The sequence below is a fragment of the Ictidomys tridecemlineatus genome, chromosome 11 (genome assembly GCF_052094955.1).
Source record: "Ictidomys tridecemlineatus isolate mIctTri1 chromosome 11, mIctTri1.hap1, whole genome shotgun sequence".
NCBI lineage: Eukaryota > Metazoa > Chordata > Mammalia > Rodentia > Sciuridae > Ictidomys > Ictidomys tridecemlineatus.
In genome coordinates, this window is record NC_135487.1 from 100103427 (window position 1) to 100129977 (window position 26551).

General features: G+C 34.8%; 1 long non-coding RNA gene and 1 pseudogene across 2 annotated transcripts in view; both read right to left on the reverse strand.

Moving 5' to 3' along the window:
* The window catches only part of LOC120885895 (small ribosomal subunit protein uS5m-like), a 439518-nt pseudogene that overhangs the window by 283955 nt on the left and 129012 nt on the right, over window positions 1–26551 (reverse strand). The gene's annotated exons all lie outside the window — the stretch shown is intronic.
* The window catches only part of LOC110597406 (uncharacterized), a 37929-nt gene that overhangs the window by 3815 nt on the left and 7563 nt on the right, over window positions 1–26551 (reverse strand). The window contains exon 2 of the long non-coding RNA XR_013427983.1: window positions 316–363. This is a non-coding gene — a long non-coding RNA (uncharacterized LOC110597406). The remainder of the gene's footprint in view (window positions 1–315; window positions 364–26551) is intronic.

A 26551-nucleotide genomic window follows, 5' to 3' on the forward strand; every position in this document is an offset into this window, starting at 1 on the left:
CTCAATATAAAGAAATATTTATAATATATAAATGCAAGGTTATACGTATTATATAACAATAAGACTCAATCCATAAATAAAATGCTTATAAATAAAACACTTATAAATAAAATAAATTGAAAATAAATCACAAGGGAAGTAAGATAGTAGTTTACACAGAATGAATACAAACATAAAGCATACTAAAACCTCAACCAAATACTGGTTACATCATTGCCAATTGTGATTTATACAAGAAATGAAAGGTTGGCCGAAGGTGTAAAATAATACATTATGCTTTGTCAATATAGGAAATGAAAGTAAGCAGGAGTTTACCTCAGTGGTTACCTAGTATGCATGAGTCCCTGGTTTTGATTCGCAACACTGTGAAAAGATAAAAGATAAAGCAAGCTTATGACCACTTTGGTAGATGCAAAATATTTGGTAAAACCTACTTTTTTCATAATAAAAAAAGTTCGACAAACTAGGAAGAGGAGGGAATTTTCTCAATCTCATAAATGTCATCTATGAAAAACTGACAGCTACCTTGACACTTAATGGTTAGAGCTTGAAAGCTTCCCACTGAAAATCGGAAACAACACAAAGATATCTCCTCTCACCACTACTACTTAATATTATACTGCATATTTAGCTAAGGCAACTAAGTAAGAAAATGATACAAAAACATTCATGAAAGTCAAAACAGTAGCAGAAGATATTTGCAAACCTATCTGCTTAAGAACTTGTATCCAAAATATCCAAAGACTCAACAGCAAAAAACTATCAACTTCACTAAAAATGGGCAAAGAGCTATAGATATATCTATATGAATAAATACTTATTTACATGTCATAAATAAGGCATAAATGATATTATAGCTTATCATTTAGGCAATTACAAATTAAAGTAATGATATAAAGCCTCAGAGCATGACTAAATTTCAAAATCCTTACAATTCCAATTTTTAGCAAGGACATTAAGTGCTATTGGCTTGTTTAGTTGAAGCAGAAAATCCCCATTCCCATTTTGTGTTGTCCTGACTTTGTAGTCTAGAGGCCACAATTTGTTTCACATCCTGAAGCAAAAATTGCTCATCCCGAGTTGGATAAGAAGAAAAGTCAACTCCTGTCTTTCTTTTCTTTTTTCTTTTTGTGGTGCTGGGGATTGAACCTAGGGCTTTGTGCTTGTGAGGCAGGCACTCTACCAACTGAGCTATATCTCCAGCCCCTGTCTTCTTTATATTAATATTTTAGACCAAAGTTTTGAATGTTGCCAACCTGAAATGTTCGTCATCTGGTAACTGGCAGGTATTCATACCATATACATGTTTTAGTTGTTGTTCTTTCCTACAAAAAGAATACATAGATTTTATATTCCAGGAGTTCTTCATATTTTTATAATCATGTCATATTTTATTTTCCATGACATTTTTGACTTGGTTTTTGATGTTTATACATAGAATATAGAGACATCCCCATGTCTGATAAATTTTAGGAATTTGTGAGATAAGTTTTAGAATTCAACTCCAACAAAACATTGATAACATTTTACTGGAAAATAAACTGTAATGTATTGTTAATTTTCTTGTACATAAAATAGTATCTGAGGTACTATGTGATGTTTCAATACATGTTTATATTGTATAATATTTAAATCGGGGTAAACATAACTGGTTCCCCAAACATTTATAATATCCTTGTGTTGAAAACGTTCAAAATTATTTCTTCTAGTTCATTTTTAAAAATGTATAAGTACATTTTCATTATCTATAGTCACTCTATTGTGCAATAGAACAACAGAATTTATTTTTTCTAAAATTGGTTTCCATGGAAAATCTTTCTATGGATTCCCTCCTGCCAGCTACTCTTAGTTCCCAGGAACCACTCTTCTTCTCTCAACTTCTATGAGATCAGCTTTTAGATGTCACAGATTCTTATGTAATATTTCTGTTTCTTTGCCTTGGCTTGTTTCACTTAACATGCTATTCTCCAGTTCCATTAATATTGCTGCAAATGATGGGATTAAATTCTTTCTTTAATTGCCAAACAATATTCCACTATATATATGTACTACATTTTCTTCATCCATTAATCAGTTAGATGCTTAAGTTGTTTCTTGGTTGTTGTGACTAGTGGTGTAGTAAACATGAGGGTACAGATATCTCTTCAACATACTTTTATTTCTTTTGGATGTGTGCCAGGTGGTGTTTTTGCTGGATCATATGGTAGTTTTAAATTTTTTGAAGAATGTCTGCATATTTTTTTAAATTTATTTTTTAATTGTAGATGGACACAATATCTTTATTTTTATGTGGTGCTGAGAATGAAACCCAGTGCCTTGCATGTGTGAGGCAAGCCCTCTACCTCTGAGCTATAGTCCCAGCCCTAAGGGAATGTCTGTTATTTTCCATAATAGATGCACTACTTTACCCTCCTACCAACCAACAGTGTGCCAAGTTGCCCTTTTTCCATATCCTTGATAGCACCTATTCTTTGTCTCTTTGATAATAGCCATTCTTACTGGAGTGAGGTGATGTTACACTGTGGTTTTGATTTGTATTTCCTGATGATCAGTGAAATTGAGCATTTTTAAATATACCTTTTAGTCATTTTTCTGTCTTTTGAGAAATGTCTAGTTGGGTGTATTGCATGGTTTTAATTAAGAGTGTTTGGCTGTTTGCTATAGAATTATTTGAGTTGAATAACTTTTAATGGTGGCTTTGCAAAAAGAAATAGACACAAAGAAGAATTTTGTCTTGTAAATATTGCTACGTGGGGCTGGGGTTGTGGTTCAGTGGTAGAGTGCTCAGCTCATCTACTGCCTGAGAGGCCCTGGTTTGATCCTCAGGACCACATAAAAATAAATAAATAAAAACAAATGTATTGTGTCCAACTACAACTAAAAAAATAAATAAATATTTTTAAAAATTGCTATGTCGAAGTATAAATATGAAAGTTATCCATTCTTGTAAGAATTTTCCCAATTCCATTTATTCCTATAATTTAAAAAATAGCATTTTAGAATATTTATAAATAAGTTACTCATAACAATGTAATTATACTTAACATTTAAGAATAATATAAGTATTTCAAAAAGCTTTCAAACGAAAATATTAGTGAATACAAAAAGTAACATACTTCCAATAAGACTTTTTTTTCCAAAATAAGACTACATTTGAGGTTAAAATTTGAAAGAGACAACCAACGGAATTTCTACTAAGATTAATCATAAAATTTTCAAAATCAGTATAATTTAATGTTATTGAAAACAATTTTAATTAGATGAAATTACAGTTATTGCTAGTCAGCCAAAAAATTCATCATTTATTCATTACATGCAAAAATGGCCAATTTCATTACTTGCTGATTATGTAATTATATACAAAAAAGGATTAATTAAGAACATTATAGTATTAATGAAATTTAGGGTCCAGTTATAAGATAAATATGGAAATAGTTATTTTCCTGGCATAACCAGTCAGAAAATAAATGAAAGAAAATTTAGGAGTCATGATATAAATAAATATTCTGTGAAATAAATAATATATATAGCCTGAGGAATAGGTATTGCCTAAAAAGAAAAATCCTTGCAAATTCACTAAGGTAGTAAAATAAAAAAGCATAACAAAAAAAGAACATAGTTGTAGTGCCAAATTGCCCAAGTTCAAATCTCAACTCTACCAGGTACCAGCTCTATGAACTTGAAGTACTTAATAATTTATAATTCATACCTCATAATACTTGTTAGTTGTACAAAGTGTGAATGAGTTAAAAGCTGCCAATAATAATTCCAAAAATATTCTTATTGTGGGTAAAACTTGGATTTTATGATTATTTTGTGTGTGGAAATACTGTAGAGCTCAAGCATAGTACCAATACTAACAAACTCAAAAGATTTTTTCTTGAAATTCATAACAATAAATTAAAAAACAATTACAAACAGGACTGAGAAATAAGGACAATCTGAAATAAATGGCCAGGTGTATCTCTGATTTTTAGGTTAGTTAATGAAACATTACATAGAACTAAGATACTGTGAACTTTAATAGAAGCATAGTCCTGAATCTGTCATGACTCATTAAAATAATACTCAGTTCCATACACTTAAAGATTATTACATGTTATAAATGCCTGCAGACTTGTATCTACAACACAAGACTAGTGCTGTCATGTGCTGCATAAAGATGACTCAGCCCTTGACAGATCATACATACACAGTGGGCTACCCCACATAGCCTAGAGGTGTAGTAGGTTATGCCACTTAGGTTTGTGCAGATGTGCTCTATGATCTTCACACTGATAAAATTGCTTAACACTGTGATTCCAGAATATATTCTCATTCTAAACAATGCATGGTTGACTGATCAAAACAAAACGGGAGCATCACATAGTTTGTTCTTTAATAAAGGACAAGAAAATATTCTTAAGTATGCAATAATAAACTCAATCATACATTAAACCTTGCATTATTTATCTCATGAAATATTTTTAAAGTAATACAAAGAAAAATAGGTGCCTTTTGAATCAGGCTGAAACCACATATAGAACCAAATAGACAGCAAATCATCCCTTTAAAACTTGGTCACTGTCAATTTTCTTCCAGCTTAAGATGTCAAAATACAATGGAGGACATCTTAAACCATCTTTCTCCTTGCTTCTCTTACAGCCTTTCTCCTGTCAATCTCCGCGTTTCCACATATTCTCTACATAAACTTTACTATTTTTCCTAGCATTCCTGGGCTCACCACATCGAGTAAAAAGGTACAACCTCTCAGCTTCCTGTTGGCTCAATTTCTATTCCCAATTCTGGGAATTGATACCATAGTCTATTTCTTTTCATCACATGTCCATTTAAATTCTTATTTATTGCATAAAGATTGTAAATGTATATTAATGTCTGTCGCTCACAATACATGTTAATGATCTGGTAGTCATCCATTGTATGAATGTTTATTACTACATCTAATAAATCCTCAGTTGTTGCAATTTTTATTCTTTTCAAAATTTTCACTACTGAAAACAGCTGCAAACCAAACAGCCTTGCAGTTAATTATGCAAAAACTTTGACCATATGCTTAATTATTTCCTTAGGATAAATTTCTAGTAATTGAATTTTTGGTTAATTGTTTATATAGAAAACCTTAACAATATGTATAGATTATCACATTTCCCTGTAGGTAGTTTGTACACATTTAAATTGACTCCAGCAGAATCTGGGTTTTAATTTTTTTAAAGTATCTCATTGTTATTTTAATTGGCATTTCACAGTAAGGTGTGAAATTGAAACTTTACTTTTACCAAAAATTCAGTTGGTTGTCTTTCTAGAAATTCTTTTTTTAATTATTGTTCAAAACATTACAAAGTTCTTGACACATCATATTTCATACATTTGATTCAAGCGGATTATGAACTCCCATTTTTACCCTATATACATATTGCAGATTCACATCGGTTACACATCCACTTTTTTAAACACATCCACTACTGCCTTACTATTGTATGTTGTATTATGCTGCCTTTCCTATCCTCTACTATCCTCTTGCTGAGAAAAAACTTTTTAGTTTAAGTCAGTCCCATTTGTTAATTCTTGTTATTAACTTCTGTGGTATGGGTGTCCTATTAAGAAATTTGGAGCCCGACCCCACAATATGTTGATCAGAGCCAACTTTTTCTTCTATCAGATGCAGAGTCTCTGATTTAATATCAAGCTCCTTGATCCATTTTGAGTTAACTTTTATGCATGGCGAGAGAAGGGGATTCAGTTTCATTTTGTTGAATATAAATTTCCAGTTTTCCCAGCACCATTTGTTGAAGATGCTATCCTTCCTCTATTGCAAGCTTTTAACCCCTTTATCAAAAATAAGATAGTTGTAACTTTGTGAATTAGTCTGTGTCCTCTATTCTGTACCATTGGTCCACCTGCCTGTTTGGTACCAGTACCATGCTGTTTTTGTTAGTATTGCTTTGTAGTATAGTTTGAAATCTGGTGTTGCTATACCTCCTGATTCACACTTCCTGCTTAGAGTTGCTTTTGCTATTCTGGGTCTTTTATTTTTCTATATGAATTTCATGATTGTGTTATCTATTTCTACAAGAAATGTCATTGGGATTTTGATTGGCATTGCATTGAACCTATAGAGAACTTTTAGTAATATCGCCATTTGGTGATGTTAGTTCTGCCTCTCCATGAACAGGGTATATTTTTCCATCTTCTAAGATCTTTTATTTCTCTATTTAGGGTTCTATAGTTTTCATTGTATAAATCTTTCACCTCTTTTGTTAGGTTGATTCCCAAGTATTTTACTTTTTTTTGAGGATATTGTGAATATCCTCAAAAAAAAATGTGTTTTTTCCTCATTTCCATTTCAGAAGTTTTGTTGCTGATATACAGGAGTGCCTTTGATGTATGTGTGTTGATTTTATATCCTGCCACTTTGCTGAATTCATTTATTAATTCTAGTAGTTTCTTTGTAGACCCTTTTGGGTCTTCTAGGTATAGAATCATGTTGTTTGCAAATAGTGATAATTTAAGTTGTTCTTTTCCTTTTTATGCCTTTAATTTCTTTTGTTTCTCTAATTGCTCTGGCCAGTGTTTCAAGGACTATATTGAATACAAGTGGTGATAGAGGGCATCCCTGTCTTGTTCCAGATTTTAGAGGGAATGCCTTCAATTTTTCTCTATTCAGAATGATGCTAGCCTGAAGCTTAGCATTGATAACTTTTACAATGTTGAGGTAAGTTCCTGTTATCCCTAGTTTTTCTAGTGTTTTGAACATAATGGGATGCTGTACTTTTTTGAATGCTTTTTCTACATCTATGAGATGATCATATGGTCCTTATCTTTAAGTCTATTGATATGGTGAATAACATTTATTGCTTTTTGTATATTGAACCATCCTTGCATCCCAGGGATGAATCCTACTTGATCATGGTGCACAATTTTTTTGATGTGTTTTTGTATCCAATTTGCCAGAATTTTACTGAGGATTTTTGCATCTAGGTTCATTAGAGATATTGGTATGCAGTTTTCTTTCTTTGAGGTGTCTTTGTCTGGTTTCGGAATCAGGGTGATGTTGGCCTCATAGAATGAATTTGGAACAGCTCCCTCTTTTTCTATTCCATGAAATAACTTGAAAAGTATTGGTTTTAATTCTTCTTTAAAGGTTTTGTAAAACTCCACTGTATATCCATCCGGTCCTGGGCTTTTCTTGGTTGGTAGTCCTTTGATTGCTTCTTCTATTTCATCCATTGATATTGGTCTGTTCAAATTGTGTGTATCCTTCTGATTCAGTCTGGGCAAATGATATGACTTAAGAAATTTATTGATGTCTTCACTGTCTTCTATTTTATTGGTATATATGGTTTCAAAATAATTTCTAATTATCTACTGTATTTCTGTAGCATCTGTTGTGATATTTCTTTTTTCATCCCGTATGTTGGTAATTTGAGTTCTCTCTCTTCTCTTTGTTAGCATGGCTAAGGGTCTGTCGATCTTATTTGTTTTTTCAAAGAACCAACTTTTAGTTTTGTCAATTTTTTCAATAGTTTCTTTTGTTTCAATTTCATTGATTTCTGCTCTGATTTTAATTATTTCTTGCCTTCTGCTACATTTGCTGTTGTTTTGCTCTTCCTTTTCTAGGGCTTTGAGATAAAGTGTGATCTCATTTATTTGTTGTTTTTTTTTCTTTTTTTGAGGAATGACCTCCAGTCAATGAATTTCCCTCTTAAAATTGTGCTTTCATTGTGTCCCATAGATTCCGATATGTTGTGTCTGTATTTTCATTTGTCTCTAAGAATTTTTTTATTTCCTCCTTTATGTCTTCTATAACCCATTGATTATTCCATAACATATTGTTCATTTTCCATGATATGTATGATTTTTCCTTCCTTCTTTTATCATTGATTTCCAGTTTCATTCCATTATGATCAGATAAAATGCATGGTATTGTCTCCACCCCTTTATATTTACTGAGGGTTGCCCTATGGCATAATATATGGTCTATTTTTGAGAAGGATCCATGTGCTACTGAGAAAAAAGTGTATCCACTTGATGATGGTTGATATATTGTATATATGTCCGTTAAGTCTAGGTTATTGATTGTGATATTGAGTTCTATAGTTTTTTTATTCAACTTTTGTTTGGAGGATCTGTCCAATGGTAAGAGAGGAGTGTTGAAGTCACCAATAATTATTGTGTTGTGGTCTATTTGATTCTTGAACTTGAGGAGAGTTTGTTTTATGAATGTCACAGCACCATTATTTGATACATAAATATTGATAATTGTTATGTCTTGTTGGTGAATGGTTCCTTTTAACAGAATATAATGTCCTTCCTTATCCCTTTTGATTAACTTAATCTTGAATTAGATTTTATTCGATATGAGGATGGACACCCCTGCTTGCTTGTGAGGACCATGTGCATGGCATGTTTTTTTCCCAACCTTTCACCTTCAGCCTGTGTATGTCTTTTCCAATCAAATGTGTCTCCTAGAAGCAGCATATTGTTGGATTTGTTTTTTTAGTCCATGTTACCAGAATATGTCGCTTTATTGGTGAGGTTAAGCCATTTATGTTTAGAGTTACTATTGATATATGGTTTGTACTTCCAGCCATGTTTGATTATTTATCTTTTTAAAAAAAGTTGGTTTGATTCTTCATGATTAGCTTTCCCCCTGCTCTCTGGCTTTACTGAGGTACCTCCCATTGTTGGTTTTGGTTATTGTTTTTCATTTATTCCTCAGGTAGTGTTTTGCTCAAGATGCTTTGCAATGCTGGTTTTCTGGCTGCAATTTCTTTTAGCTTTTGTTTATCATGAAAGATTTTTATTTTGTTGTTGTACCTGAAGCTTAATTTTGCTGGATACAAAATTCTTGGTTGGCATCCATTGTCTTTCAGAGTTTGAAATACCTTGTTCCAGGATCTTCTGGCTTTCAGCATCTGTGATGAAAAATCCATTGTTAACTTTATTGGTTTACCCTTGAATGTAATCTGCCTCCTTTCTCTTGTAGCTTTTAATATTTTCTCTTTGTTCTGTGTATTGAATATCTTCATAACAATGTGTCTTGGCATTGGTCTACTGTGATTTTGTATGCTCGGTGTCCTGTATGCATCTACAATTTGTACATCCATTTCCTATTTTATATCTGGAAAGTTTTCTATAATTATTTCATTCAACAGGTTGTTCATTCCCTTGGTTTGAACCTCTATACCTTCCTCTATCCCGATGACTCTTAAGTTTGGTTTCTTTTTATGTTATCCCATATCTCTTGGATGTTTATCTCGTAACTTTTTACCAGCCTTCCTGAGTTGGCTAGACTCTTTTCAAGATGATATATTTTTTCTTCATTATCTGACGTTCTGGCTTCTACTTGCTCCACTCTGTTAGTGATACTCTCATTTGAGTTTTTAATTTGGTTTATAGTTTCCTTTATTTCTAAAATTGTTTGTTTTTTTATAATCTCTATCTCCTAATAAAGATGCTTATTTGCTTCTTTTATTTGCTTGTGTATTTCATTTTCAATGAGTTCTTTCATTGTTTGAATTTGCTGTCTCATATCCTCTTTAAGATTCCATTCCATCTGTCTAAGGTATTTCTTGTTCTTTATTTGAACATTTTTCTGATGCCTCTAGGTCCTCCTGTATATTTAGGCTGTCCTGCATTGTTTGTAGTCCTTTTCTTCCTTTCTTTTTCATGCTGCTTATGTCACTTCTTGCTCTGTTTGATGCTGAGTTACTGTTTACTCCTATAAATTTATTTGGTTTTGTGTGTCTCTGGAGTCTCTCTTTTGTGATGGGAGACTATGACTATAGATGATGAGTTTTGTTGCACTTTAGTGTAGATTCATTCGTTTCCTAAACTATGTACGAATTCTGATGGCATATAGCGGTCTACGGTTTGGTCTTGGGACTTGTATTTAGGTCGAATGATGTGATGGTATTGAGGTTGGTATCTCTTGGCAACCTTGGAATTTTGCTCTAATGACGAGGGATATTAACAGGAGAAAGGTCTGGAGTATTTGGGGGAAGTTACAGTCTTGGTAGGACTATATAATATCTCAGAACATTGACCTATACATATTTAGTAAATTACACAAACAGTGTCGTATTGCTTGGGAAGAAAGGTATTAGAAGGGAAGAGAAGAAGTCACTAAAGAGAATGAGACTAAACAGATATAATTCAAGGAAAGGAGAATAAGGAAATTGAAAAGAAATGAAAACACAAAAAAATAGAAAATAAGAAAAGAAAAAAAATTTTAAAAATAATCAATAAAGGTGAAAATAAAAATAAAGTAATACAAAAATATTAAAAATTTTTAAAAAATTAAAATAAAAAAATTTAAAAATGCAGTCTTAGAGTTCGATTAACTTCTCTTCCAGTAGGTGGAGCTGTGCCCACCGGGCCAAGCTTCTCTGTTCAATGTGTGGGAACCATTCACTGTGCAGCAGCTCCTCCTCCCTGACTGGGTGAGTCTCCACTCCTGAGTGCCTCGGGCCATTTCTTGTGTCTAGTCACCTTGCCACTGGCCCCGTTCACAGGTGACGCTCACCACAATACTGGTTACGTGCCAGGTCTGCTGCTCACTGGAGCCCTATTTTCTTGAACAACTGGGCACACTCTCTCTGCTTGCCAGTCCCTCAGCTCCTAAGGTTGTGGTGCTTGGGGCAGAGAGCCCTTGGCATATTTTGCTTGCCATTTGGTAGCCACGCCCCCAGGGAGCTGGTGCAAGAGACCTCAGTTGTCTGCACTGGTGGGAGCAGTAGCTGGAGGGTCCCATGCCGTGGGTCCCGTGTGCCACTCCTGAATCCCTGGGTCTGACTATCGCGCTCACGGGAGAGCTGGGAGGGGCCCTTGAGGTTTCCCCTGTGTGTGGAGGTGGGGGTTAGGGGGTTAAACACCTGCCACCGCTGTTTTCAATTAAGTTTTCTCCTCCGCCGCCGCATTCTGGTGACGTCAGTTCTTTGCCATGTTGGTATCCCATGCGAATGGCAGCATTTAGTTCCCTTTGCCGGGTGACCAAAGCAACGGGTGGGTCCTGACCGGCCCTCCAAAGCCCTGTCTCAATCCTGTTGCCACTGCCTATGAAGCCTCAGTTGGTATTTACCTCCACAGGATTCGGTGGGACAGGGACCGAGAAGCAGTTTCCGTGGGTTCCTTTAGCACTGAGCCAGAGCAGTTTGTCTGCGAGATGCAGGCAAACGGGAGCCTGAATTGGGCCGCTATGGGCTCCGTGTGTGTTCTGAGAGGAGCAGGCTATTCTCCCCAGATCCATGTTAGCCCAGCAATGCCTAGTGATGTTGAGCAAACAGCATTTAGATGATTTAAGACTCCCTATGCCCACGCAGCTAGAGAGGTCAGAGACTTGATACCTCCATGCCTGCTGCTGTGTTCTAGAAATTCTTATTTAAAGTAGTTGAGCTTGAATCTATAGCAATTGACATAGAATGGTATATAAACAGAAACACAATACACAGTTATTTCTTAAGTGTTGAATGCATGTATGCAAACTTCTAACCATTATCTGATCACTTGAGCAGTCAATTGGGTAGATACCTGCATCCTAAGTACCTAATTTATCATCTAACGACATGTTTTTCATTCCATTTTTTCCCTCTTTGGTGTGTGAAATAATTTTGGAAGATCAAGAACACCATTTTCCCAATCAAAATAGAACAATTTCTATGTGTGTCTTTAATATCATATATAATGGGAGCTATGGTCAAAACTTTTTTGGAAGCCATCCATAAAGAGAGTTTGGAGAATTAAATGTGATGATACATGTAGATAGCTTTGTCTGATACTTGATATATAAGTATTCAGTATCTATTTTTATAAGTATGATTATAACATGTTTTGGTGTATATATTTTAATTAGGACAAGGTAATATTTTTAAATTAAAATATGTATTCTGATAAATGTTACAAACTTCTATCAAGGGCTTCAGACTTGTCCACTGCTCCTGGAAATACATGATCTGTACTTATGAAGTCTAGCTTTATACCTAGTAGAATTTACTTTTTTTTAGGATAATGTTTTTTTTTATTATTAGTTGTTCAAAACATTACAAAGCTCTTGATATATCTATTTCATACATTTGATTCAAGCAGATTATGAACTCCCATTTTTACCCCGTATACATATTGCAGATTCACATTGGTTCCACATCCACTTTTTTACATATTGCCATACTAGTGTCTGTTGTATAGGAAGGGCAGCAGAATACCTAGTAGAATTTACAAGGCTAGGCTTGTGCAGTTCGTAACATCCAACAGCTCATGGTCATAAATTGAAGCTGGCTAGTATCTTTTGTACTAATGACCTTCCATGTAGGACACATCTATTCATAAGAAGCACAGTATCAGAATTCTCATCACTAAATTCAAGGCTTTTTACTTTTTTCCTAGCAGAAAATTCATACATGAAAAAAGGATAAAAGGGCAGGTGTCTTTTTTTGTTCAAGATACTTGAATGCATAAAAGTCATATAAATATTCTATATTTTACAGAAAATATTCTCAGTATTTAACTAATTTCCCTGGCAAATACAGTACTTTAAAAACACCTATTCTTAATTAATTTAGGAGTAACTTTTTGAGCTTTTTGCCCTTGAAGAGGATGTCTTCCTATTGGTATTCCTAATTTGGATTTAAATGAGACCACTCATTTTTCAATGATTTGATCCTTAATGCTTCTTTGCCTAGGAACAGGCTTAAAATACATTAATTCTGCATACTTGAGCACCCACCACAAGATAAATGGATTACAAAAGTTATCCATTAATCCATGCTCATTAATCAAAGTCCCATGGCATGACCAAAGCAAGTACTGACTGTGGTGATTGACACATTAAGACACACTGGAAAAATGTTCCCTATTCCAAGCCAAACCATCTTCTTAGCCAGATATGTGCTGCTCTCTGCCCTACTAATCCACCAGAAAGCCTTGCATCATCAGACTTCTTTTTTGCATCTTTATTTTCAGTGCTGTCATTTTGTCCCGTAACAGTCACATTCAGGCTATAACCGTTTTCTTCTATCCTTCCTCTGGATCCTCACTTCTGCTGTGTTCTATGCTCACATTGTGCTTCCATAGTTGTGAAACAGGTATCCACATGGTGTAAAAAAACAATTGTAGAATGATGTTCAGAACTTTGAATATCACTGTCTCATAGTATCTGAGTTCATCTTCTAGTCATTCAGAATATATTAGTCTCAGTTCCATACTAAGTGAGTTTGTGTGCTTCACTAAGATTACTAATGTCCCCTTTTAACTGGGAGAAATTCCGAGGCTCCTAGCCTTCTTCAGAAGGCAACAATTAGCTAAGATTGGTTCAGATGCTTGTGTAAATGTATCTACTTTCAAAAATATCTCCTGCTTTTGATATGGGATTTTCATTTTCTTAGGGAATGATATAAACTTTAAAAAATAACTTCAATTTAAATTTTAATAATGGATTGATCAACTATTCAGTAAATGATATTATTAGATGCAGTTGGATATAGAAAAAATCTCATGAGCTTGGTGATCATTTAAGTACAGATTTGGAAATAAATCCTCACCTAGAGCATTCACCACACTATCTTTGGTTCTCATTTTGAATGTCACTTTTATCAGAAAGACATCTTTGACTACCTCTATAATTTGAGTGCCTTTTTTTTTACTTTCTACTCTTATCTCCTCCTAATCCAACAAAAAATTATCACCTTTTATTAATGATTTCTATTGTCTTTATCCTATTTCAAACTCTGTGAAACCACATGCATTCAAAGTGACATGTGATAAATACATATTTGTTGAATCAATAAGTCTAGAATTTGGATGAAGATGCACCATGAAGCTCAAATCATAAGTAGTTCTGTAAAAATGGACGTAAATCTTTTTTTTTCATGTTTCCCTTCCCAATACTTGGTTCTCTCTTGTACTCTTATACTCTTGTTCTCCTTTTAAATTTTAAATCCATTGATCATTAGACAAAGTGGTCTAACTCTAGACCTGCAGTGGGTATAAAATGACAAACACCTCCAGACTTTACTCAGAAACTGTGAGGAGGTTGCAGACAATCAATCAGCCAGGGAGCATACCAGTTAAAGGTTTGGTGGGGGCTGCCTCACCAGGAAGGAAGCCTCTAACCCTGTATGTGTGGTTGAAATGGAGACAGAAAAGCAGCTCCTCCATTGACAATTAGTTCTAGAATATTTGCAGTTGTGGATGGCACCTTTGTGACACATCAGGCATTTACACATCTACAAAATGTGACCTGGTCTTTTGTGGGTGTGATGGTGAGCAGAAACATAAAAATGGGAGCTATGAATAGAAATGCATGGCAGAGATGTAAGAAAGTGTGATGCTTGCTGAGGAGTCCAACCTTGGCAATTGCATTTGAAGAATATCTGTTATTGAGAACATGACAACTTATCAGCCACTAATTGAGAATTTGATTAGCCAATCTATAATTTGCTACCTTAACTGTCTATAAAATATTTCACTATAAGATTTAAATGAATTTTGAAATTACTCATGTTAATTAAATTTCTTAGGCAGTACCTGTGAAATCATAATATTCTTTTATTATAGCAAACTGAAAGTTATTTAAAGAGAAAGGCCACTGCACATAGAAAACTGATGTACATTGTATGCTTAATTCATGTGATAGTACACCATATAAATCAAATTGTTATTACATTTTGCAATATAATAGATTTCTTAATGAAGAAACAGATAACCCTTGCAAATATGTGTTTTTATTCTCATATTTTAAGTTTTAAAAAGGTATGCAGGATATGTTATTTAAACAAGTCTAAATTGTCACCCATGGAAAGTACTATATTGTGTGGACATACTGAATTTATACTTTATAATAAATTCATGTATCCATTGTCTAATTCATGTAAACATATAACGTGGACACTAAAATAAACAAAGGGCAAAAATAGAAATAAAAGATGAGCCTATATTACTTTATAAATAGAGAAGGATGCATCCCTTCATTCATTTAGCAAATATGCATTGATAAATTTTGTGATATTGCTGCTGTCTCCTTGTAGATTATACTTTTTTTATTGGTGGGAATCAACTTATTTTACACTCATTTCGAAAAATAGGAATCTCAGTAGAGACAACTGTAATAGAGTCTGATAGTTTTCACCCTCCTGCAGTACACATCTAGACTATACTTCCAATCACCCCAACTCAAGAGGTAGAGGTGCCCAGATCACTGAGATCTGGATAGTGGAATGAGAGTATCTATCAGTGAATAAATATGTCTGATCCATTAAAATTTCCTCACTTTTGTGCATTTTCCCCCTTTTTACCAAATTCTCAGATTATGGTAAGTCCTAGGAGATGAATAATAATGGATCTTTTTGTCTTTGAGACACATGGAGTCTTTCACCTATAAGACAAACCTTGCCTTGGTTACATTAAAAAATACCTTGGCGTGTTTGTAATTATATGATTAGATGTTCACCTACCACTAGCCACCAAAAGTCTGTTTGAGAGGTAGTAAAATGCAGTCATTGTATACATAGACTCATAGACCACATGGCTTTGACATGATTCTTCCAGTTATTTTGTTTATGAACTTGTCTAATATTCCTCATTAGAAAATGGGGTAATAATAATAACCTCCCTTTAGGGTGGTCATACAAAATGAAAAAAAAGTTTCTACATACATACACATACATACACACATACACACACACACACACACACACACACACACACACACACACACACACACACACACTCTCTCTCTCTCTCTCTTAACTAGACCCAGGTAAAATATGTGTTCGGTTCAGGATATCGGCTATTTATTTTTTTTAATCATTCTTCAGAGGATCCTTTGCAATCTGGGTAGAAAGCTTAGGTGGGATCATGGTGGAAAAAAACTTAAAACTGAAAACTTCCATAGACTCAAGCAGGCTGTCTGGCAGAGGTGGAGCATAGACTACAAGTGTAGGTCAGAAATTTGCCACCAGGTGGGAAAATTAACAATTCTACTGACTTCTTCATTAGATGCTCTGCGGTCTTCTACTCACTGAGGATCCCTATACTTCAAAAATTCTCTGATATATACCTTGTAATAGGGAATAAACTCACAACTGAACTTGGTGAGATACAAGTTTTTCTGAAAAAGATGATGCAAATAGCATGAAAGGCGCACACATACACACACACACACACACACACACACACACACACACACACACACACACCTTTGGCAAAGGGAAAGATGGACTCCTCGGTACCAGAACCATGAAGAGAAAATATGAAACCCAGAATCTCCCAGGAAAGGGTCAGGGTTTGGCAGCTTTAGGAGTCACAGCAACCAGCAGGAACAATACCAACAACCCTGTCATTTCTTCCCCTGCTCTATCAAAATAAAGAGATGGAGACGTCTTCAGGAAAGGCACCAACAGTGTGAACAATATTGCATCATTTTTACTAGTCAGAATTGTGTGCTCATGGGTACATTATCCATTCCTGGTGCATCAGGTATAATTACAAGGAAGGGGGACATTTCGAATCCATCTTGAGATAAATGGTGGACTGCCTTATAATAATTATAGCAATGTATTTAACACATTTCTTTGAAAGTAACCCTTGGTCCATAAAATATAAATGTTCCTATTGTGTTCTCACTTATTAATTTTTCTACAAGGAAGCAAAGCACTTTAATATCATTTCTATTAACTACTTTGACAGCATTTATCTGTACCATCCTGGTTCTGGAAAGTTGAATGAATTTTTTATATTCCTTATTTTAATTTGACTAAAATTATTTAAAGTGTTTCTAATGAATGTCTTTCTATTTAGATCTTATTATGACGGATTTCTCTCGTGAAATATTTGAACTCTTTCGGACTCATTTAGGAAAAAAAAAAACGGGGGGCGGGGGAGTAAGTGAAAAATGGTAGGAAGCTCTGGGCTGGGAAAAAGAACTCAGTTGAAGCTACCAGTAACATACATGGTAAGGACTGTAGCCCCACACAGTGCCTTTGAGCTCAATTTCAAAAGATGGGCAAAGGATAAATTTTGTCCAACAGCATTTAATTTTCTAGTGAAGTACTGCTGTTTCATCTAACTGAGATTCAATCACATGGTGTGGCTACATTATCTGAGCATAAAAAATCAGAATCATTCCTAGGATTTAGCTTAAACCTTTATCAAGGAGACCTCCTTCTCCTCTGAGATGCATACCTATAAAGATTGTACGAGCTGAGCTGCTTCCAGCGGTCTTTGCCTGAAGAGAAGTTTACTGCAGAGGAAAGCAAAGTTAAAAGATAAAAGGAAGCAAAATTGTGTTTTCATGAAATAATATGACCTCCTGGATCCAGATGTCCTTGTATCTAACTCATCTGTGGATGCTCTGATTACATCAGTGATTCTCACACTGTGGTCTTCAGAACAGCAGCAGCTGCTGCACCTGGAGACCTGCTAGAAATATAAATTGCCAACCTCCCCCAAAATCTACTAGCAAGGGTTTGAAGAAGCCCTCAATAAGGGTAACCCAGATGCCTGCTTAGTAAGTAATAGAATCAGGGTTCTACAGTTTGAGCACCTCAAGATTACATTAATTCTGCTTCATTTGCTTGTTTAATTTCATATATAACCAAGAAAATAATTCCTGATTACAAGAGGCACTCTTACTGATTTGCCATGCTATTCATCTATCCTATTTAATCATCCATTCAACCGAACATACCAAGCAGTCAGAACCCACACTATGTGGCCTCCAGATGCTGAGAGTAGAACATAAAAGACTTTCTAATTTCAAAGAATTTACAAAATAAAAGATAACTAGGGACAACAAACATTCAAAATGTCGCTCTTCTACATCCTTGATGTTCACTGCTAAAACACTATCACAGTCCTTCAAATAAAGCAGGTCAATAAGGCAGTACTGATCTAATGGAACTGACCCAAGGTGATATACCAGCCCTCCCCAGAAGTACTAGTGAAGCACTAGTGAAATTGAAACAAATTTATTATTAAATATAACATAGAAATTATATTGTGATATAATATAGGTTGAGACACATAAAGAACCTGTTAACTATGAGATAATATATATTTTTATATTCTTGGAATCAATATCCTTTATACTATATTATGTATGTGTTTGTATATACATCTCCATAGTATTTGGATAGGTCTTCATTTGGAATTGCATTTCATTTACTTTGGATAAGTTTTATGTAGAATAATATGGCAACTTTGTTTTAATCCAATAATTATACATGTTAATGGGATTCAGGTAATATTTCCATTCATTCATAAGGCATGAACTGACTTCCAGTTCCATCATTTTTCTTGTAAATAATGGAATTATATTCTTATGGCTGGATAGTACTCCATTGTATACATGTATTTTTTAATCCCTTCATCTGTTGATAGGCACCTAGGCTTATTCCATATCTTAATTATTGTGAATGTGTTGAAATAAACACACAGGTGCACATTTCTCTTCTGTATGCCGATTTCATTTCCTTTGGATATGTATGTAGAAGTGGGAATAGCTGACTCATATAGTAATTCTATTTTTAGTTGAGTATGATGTTGGTTATGGTTTTGCCATATATACCCTTTATTATGCTGAGATGTGATTCTTTTATACCAAATTTATTGAGGGCCTTTAAAATGAAGGAATGATGAAATTTATCAAATGGTTTTTCTGCCTCTATTGACATGATCATATGATTTTTGTTTTCATTGCATTTATGTGATGTATTACACTTATTGATTTACATATGTTAAAGGATCCTTGCATCCCTGGAATGAAATACCAATTTGATTATTGTGTGTACTATTTTTGATATATGGTTAAATATGATTTTCTAATATTTTGTTGAAGAATTTTGCATGTTTATCAGGGATATTGCTTTCTTATTTTCTTTTTTCTGTACTTGTCTTATTTTGGTAATAATGTAATTTTGGCTTCACAGAATGAGTTTGGAATGGTTCTGTGACTTCCAATTCTATGGAATAGTGTGAAAACATTTGGCTTTAGTACATTAAATATTTGGTAAAACGTAGCAACAAAGCCATCCAGTCCTAAGCTCTTTCTTTGTTGGAAGATTTTTATTACTACTGTTCCAGTCTCATATTTTTGTTTCAATTATGGTAGGTCTCATGCATGTAGAAAATTATCCATTTCTTCTAGGTTTGAAAATTCGTTGCCATAAATATTTTCATCATAATCCCTACAGGTACTTTGTGTTTCTGTTGTGTGATTTGTAGTGTTTCCTGTTTCAACTCTGGTTTTATTTGGGTATTTCCCCCCTTGAATAGTTTAGCTAACAGTTTGAGAGTTTTACATATTCAATGAATCAATTCTTTATTTCATTGATCTTTTGCATTATTTTGGTCTCTATTTTATTTTTTTCTGCCTTATTTTTGTTTCTTTTACTAATTTGGAGTTTGGTTTGTTCTTGATTTTTATATACCCTGAGATGTATCATTAGGTTTTTTAATTTGAAATATGTTTTATTGTTGTTATTGTTGTTGTAGACACTCAGTGTTATGAACTTCCCTTTTAGAAGAGCTATTAGTGCATTCCACAGGTTTTAGTAGGTTTCCTTTTTTAATATTTATTTTTTTGTGGTTGTACACAATAATTTTTATGTGGTGCTGAGGATCGAACCTAGGGCCTTGCACATGCAAGATGAGCGAGCACTCTACTACTGAGTCATAACTCCAGACCCATAGTTTCCATTTTTTAATTTTTTTGTGTGTGTGGTACTGGGGATTGAACCCATGGCCTTGTGCATACGAGGTAATCACTCTACCAACTGAGCTATATCGCCAGCCCCTGCATTCTCATTTGTTTCAGATGTTTTAATTTTTCTTCTGACAACCTCACTGGACTACTGCTCATTCAAAATTGTGTTTTACAGTGTCCATATATTTGTATAATTTCTGAAATTTCTCTTGTTGACTTCTAGTTTGATTCCATTTTTATCAGTAAAAAAAATATGAGAGTTTAGTTTTTTTCAGTTTTTTCAGACATTTTTTATGGGCTAATTATGGGGTATCTAGAGGAATTTCCATATATTGATGAAATGATTGTGTTTTGTAGCTCTTGGATGGAATATTCTGTAAATTTCTATTAACTCTATTTAATCTGTTGCATAGTTTGACTCTGATTTTCTTTTTCTTTTTTTTTTCTTTTTGGTCTTGATATGTCCATTGTGGACAGTAGGTATTGAAACCATCTACTATTAAGGTTTGAATCCTAAATGTCCCTCAAAGCTATGTGTTTAAGGCTTAGTCACCAGATTATGACACAATTGAAAGATCATGCATGCCTCCATCAGAGGTGGAGGCTGGTGGAAAGAAGTTAGATTGTTGATATGTGCCCCTGAAGAGAATACTGGGACCCTCGTCCCTTCCTTCTCTCTGCTTCCTGGCCACCATAAAGTGTGTAGTTTTGCCCTCACCACGGGCCAAGAAACAATGGAACCAACTTACCAGGGATCTGAAATCACCATCTAAAATCAACTGTTCCTCCTTTATAAACTTTTTTATCTCAGATTTTTTTATTGTCTTAGAGTCTGTCTCTCCCTTTAGGTCTAATAGGGTTTTTTATACAAACTTGTGTGCTCTGCCATTATGTACCTACATATTATTTATTTTGCCTCTTCTTAGTTTTTATCTTAAAATCTACTATTTTTTTAGAAATAAATAAGTATAGCTACTCCTGCTTCCATTTGCCTGGCATACCATTTCATATCCCCTGAATTTGGTCTCTGGGTGTTTACTAATGAAGCCAGTTTCTTGTTGATGGCATGTTTGTGGGTCTTTTTTAATTTTAAAAAAAGTTTTAATCCTTTCAGCTGGTCTGTGGCTTTTAATTGGAGAATGTATTTTATTTACATTCATAGTTATTATCATTGACTTTCTTAGTCATTTTGAATATCTTATTCTTTCCTTTTTATTCATCTTTGTGGTTTGATGGTTTACTGTATTGATAATATTTCCTTTTCTATTTCTCTTTGATGTACCTACTCTTATAGTTGGGTTTATTCACATGCTATCATAGTGGTAGTTAACATTTTTCCACTTGAGTGTAGGAGTCACTAAAGTATCTTCCATAAGATTGGTCATGATGGCTTATCTTAGAATGTCTTTATTTCATTTTCATTTCTGAAGGATAACTGTAGTGGGAATAGTATTCATGGTCACATATGTTTTCTTTTAGCACTTGAAATACATCGGTCCATTACATCCTGGCCTGTAGAGTTTTGTCTGAGAAATCTGCCATCATTCAAATGGCATTGCCCTTAAACTTCATGCTTGCTTTCTCTTGCAGATTTTAGAAGTGTTGTTGTTGTTGTTCTATGCTTATGAAATTTGGATATAATATGCAGTGGTGAAAGTCTTTTCTGGTCTTCTCTATTTGAAGTTTAACAAGCTTTCTGTACATGGATGTCCTTGTCTTTCCTAAAATTAGAGATATTTTCTGATATTATTTCATTGAATAGGTTTTCCATGCCTTTAACCTTTACCTCCTCACCTTTATATATTCCAATTATGTGGATATTTGTTCATTAAGTTGTACCCTAAAGATTCTGAAGTTTCTCTTCTTTGTCTTTTATTCTTTGAGAATGGAATATTTCAAAAGACCAATTTTCTTATTGAAATATTTTTACTACTTCATTTAGTCTGTTCTTGATGTTTTCAACTGAATGTTTTGATTGACATATTAAATTATTCACTTTCAAAATTTGTTTAGTTCTTTTTCAAAAATTTTTTGGTTAAATTTCTCATTCATATCTTGCATTGTTTTCCTAATTAATTTAGTATTCATCTGTATACTCTTCAATCTTACTGACCTTTAAAAAAGATAATTCATTTGGAATTCTTTGTCAAATATTTCATCAATCTTGATTTTTAAAAAATCTCTTACTAGAAAATTTTGAGTTTTTTGAGATATCAAATCTCATAAAATTTTGGATTTTTTGTAATGTCACTTCTCATACAATTTTGAATTTTTTGAGATGTCATATCTCAGATGTCTTGTGTGACTACTTTGAGATTTGCTCATCTGGTGGATCAGAGAGCTCTACCACTTTTATGGGATAACCTTCTTAATGAGTTGTTTCTCCAGAAGATGTGTCTTGGAATATTGGGCTACATGCAATATTCACTTTATTACCAGATGAACACCATAATATAATCTCCTTATAAGTTCTTTGGACACAGTGTATAATGTGTGAGAATTGAAGAGGTCCACTGTCTGCAAGAGTGAGGACATTCTAGCAGTTCAGGTAGGTGTGGTATAGGTAGCAGAGTGTGTGGGTTGTATATTGTGTGGCTACTCTCTCAGTGGGAGCATTGCTTCCCTCCTTGCAGTTTCCTCAGACACTGTTGATGTTGGGTTTGTTACTTGTAAAGATTTCTAGTACTGGTTACATTAATGGTGGTGAGAAGCCTGAAGCCCTTGTCCTCTAAACAAATAATGGTGCAGGATCCAGAGCTTTTCAGGGAGAAGTGATGGCAAAAACCACAGCACCCACTCTGTGGCATTCACACCCAGTTCTGACAGCAGAGCATGGTCAGACAAGGTAAACAGTGGGACCCAGGTAGGTGTAGTGACAGGAGAAACTGTGACATTCCTTCTTCCTATTACTGTGAGAGTGCCTTTCAAGAAGTAGGATCTTGGATTTGCAGCTGTGGGAACCTAGATATAGTGTGACAGCTGATGCTTTTCTCCCCACAACTCTCTGAGCTATAGGGCTTTCCAAGAAGGAAGAAAGAGCTGGACACAGACAAAACCAGACAAAGTTTCTCTCTGGACTGAATTAGGTCATACGCTCTTGGATTGGGGGCAACAGCTGGGGATCATGGGGTTGCACACCCCTACAGGTGGAGAAATGGAACTAGAATTTTCCCCCATCTTGTTAGTGACAGTCACCTGTGTGTGGCACTGATGTGGAGGAGTAGCAGGAACATGTGGGAGAATGCCTTCAGTTCTGGCATTGGAGTAAATCTATACATGACTGGCCATGCCCTAGACTTAGAGAGCAAACTCCCTGATATCTCAATTACTGAGGTCAGTGCCCTCCATTCCCCTTTTTATTACAACCCCTACCCTCCACAGGGCTCCCATCATGTTACACCACTGAGCCAACTTTGGTTTCTGAGGTAGCTAAAGCTGAGCTAGTGAAATAGAATGCATCCCAGACATGCAACATGCAAGGGTTTTCACCCACTAGAGCAATCTGAGTTCAAGTAATAGTTCCCTTCTCAAGATGGCTCCCAGCTATAGCACTTGGTAGTTTGCTGAGGGATAATGTAAAATCATTTCTGAAGCAAGGCTGCTGTGTGGAGTTACTTATTTAAGTGGGCTGCAAACCAATGAGAATTGTGGAACTTCCCAATAGCTAGGATTGCCAACATCCACACTTGAACTCTCACCCTTACCTCTATAGAGGGAAGACTTCCTCTCCCCAGGTTTTGGATTCAGATGGAAAGTGTCAAGATATTTTGTTTCTGATTATGTTAATGTCCCAGCTTTCTGGATGTTTCGAGGTTCCAGTTTCTATCTTACCGATTTCCAGGGTTCTGATGGTCACTTATCTCAAAATGCAGCCACATATCTGTTGTTTTAGCTCTTTGTGGAGGAACAGGTGAGCACTGGATGCCTCTATTTAGCCATTAGACACCTACAATGTCAACTTTCTGGATATTTATAACAAAGAATAATTCTTCTCACATGCATCCTCTGCAACCATGTGACATTCTAAATAAGCACTGAGTTTGTAATTTGACAAAAGTTCCAATGTAAATTTGCTTGGAAGTACCTGAATGAGAGGACAGATTTTCAGTTTTATAGATCCTGTTAAGAGGATAACTATTAGGTGTTTTTCACCAAGTGAAAAATGTTCATGGGACCTAATGGAAAAAACACGAGACTATTTATAGTTGGAAAATAAAACTCTGGCAACAGTATAGATGGGTTTAAATGTATCACAGCACTATGCCTGTAATCCCAGGTACTCAGGAGACTGAGGGAGAAAATTGCAAGTTTGAGGTTTATCTGGGCAGCTTAACAAGACCTTTTTTCTCAAAATAATAGGGGGCTGGAGATGTAGTTCATTGGTGAAATGCTTGTTTAGTATGCACAAGGCCATGGGTTCAATCATCAGGACTGTTTTAAAAAAGGAGAAGGAAAAAGACTTGGTGAACAGGACAGTTAACTGCCTTTGGTTGCTAATGGAAAGAATAAGATAAATGAGTGAGTGAAAAATCAAGTACTGTGTGCTTTTTTAGAGTTCTTTTCATTCACATGTGTATATAGAGCTGTATATACTCCATAATCTTTTAGAACATTCAGGACTCCTTTCACCATTGTGCAAGATCAAGGTGATGGTGATTTCAGGTTCCCAGGATGTATTTGATTTTTAATATATTTTACTTGTCAGTGGACCTTTATTTTATTTATTTATATGTAGTGCTAGGAATTGAACCCAGTGCCTCACACATGCTAGCCAAATGCTTTACCACTGAGCTACAACCCAAGACCCACCAGGAGGTGCTTTTAATTCAGTGGTTCTTGAGGGTACAGAATGGAGACCAAAAGTAAAGATGCAAGGGGATGGCAGAAGAGGATATAAAGGGTCCTTTAATCTCTTATGATTTTTCCATTCGGGCTTCTCTGACCTAAAAGACTGACAGGAGAAGGTAATTTAAAGATGACCTATTATAAAAAAATACAAAATAACTTCCCCAGAAAGAATGTTATAGTCGAAATTTTAGATAACAAAGCTTCCTTTGAAAGTTAGAATAATATGACAGTATTCCAGTTACAGAAGAAGGCACAGGAGTCAAACAAGGGCTAACTACACAGTAAATTTGACTTGTATTTTTTTTCTGGAAATGATATAACGTAGCATTGATCAGGTAATCTTATTTAAGATTGCTAGCTGACCCATGGGCATCATGTTTGATACTGTGACCTTTAATATATAGTGATGGTTTATGGGGTGTGGGGGTTTTGGGGGTGATAAAAAATGTTCTACTTTCTGGAACTATGTAGTGTGATGGTTGCAAAACATTGTGAACATATTCAATGTATGGAACTGCACACTGAAAATGGTTGAAATGGTAAATTTTATTTGTATTTTACTGTACATACAAATAGTTGTATAAAATAAAGCCATCCAGTTTTAGACCTAAACTTTAAAGGGTCTAAGATATTGCCCTATGGGCATGATCACAAAGTAAACTCAAACTGTGTTATATATTTATAGAAATGTGTTATGTATTTATATAAATACTATAAGTACTAGATACCTTATCTACCATGGCGCAATGTACTGAGAGATCCAGATGTTACCTTTACATGCAGGGGCGGGTCACACCACAGAAGAGAAACTCCAAAATTTAAAGGTTTCAGAATGTAGAGAGGAGTCACTGGCATACCTGCAGTGACTCACCCTGACCCTGTGGAAAGAGACCTTATCTTTCACTCTGACTTGTCAACACATCCTCTAATCCTCTCTTGAGGAAAAGTTCTCCCCCTAAGAAGTAAGCAAGTGTCCAGAGGGATGAGGGAGGTGCTCTAGACTCTAATATCTAGGCTCTGAGCAAATGGCCTTTGGGGAGAAAATCTTCTATAGGTTTATATATTCTCTATCTTTACATCCTTCTGATTCCCATGGTTCAGAAGAAATATAGGGGAAAAAAATCAGCATCAACGCTAACCAAAAAGAAGGAAAAAAAATCTATAGTACCAATTTTGTTTCTATCTCTATCAAAGTCTGAAAATGATAATGAGGGGAATTGAGAAAGGGCGTTATGTTGCTTACACATAGGAAAGATAAATTTGGAGCAAAGAGGCTATGAAGTAGCCATAGGAGGCTGAGGGATACTTCAAATTGATGAAACAGGCAAATGATAAACTGACACCTTCACCAAAAACCTGCTGGACAGTGCAACATAAGAATTTAAACTGCAAAATGAAGTGAGGTCTGGATTTAGAAAAATTAGTGCATTGAGGTAAATTTATAAAGTCAGCAAAATATTTTAAGGTAATACTAAATGCAAACAGAAGCTTAAAAATCATAATCCAAGAAAAATGGGAGTAGTATTAACATGGAAAAGTAACCAAAAATTACAGAAAAATGAGCATACTAACATAAAAAAAATCTCAGAATATAGTGGTAAAAACTATACTTAAGAACAATAATAAAAGAAATTCTATTAATAGTAATTGAGGATAGTTTATTCATGAAGCAAAACTTTTGGTGGTTGTGCAGATGTACCCACTGGAAATCTTGCAAATGAAAAATATAATAAGCAGTAAAAAATAAAATCTGTATAGTTATGTGAGGCAGAAAACATTGCGTTGAATTCTTTCAAAGGCTAAAATAAGAGAAAATAGGGCAGATAAAACAGAAGGCAGCATAATCCTGGCATTCTTCTAATAGATTCCAAAAATGACTCAGTTGTATTGACTATGGCCTTTGGGGAGAAAATCTTCTATAGGTTTATATATTCTCTATCTTTACATCCTTCTGATCCCCATGGTTCAGAAGAAATATAGGGAAAAAAACCAGCATCAATGCTAACC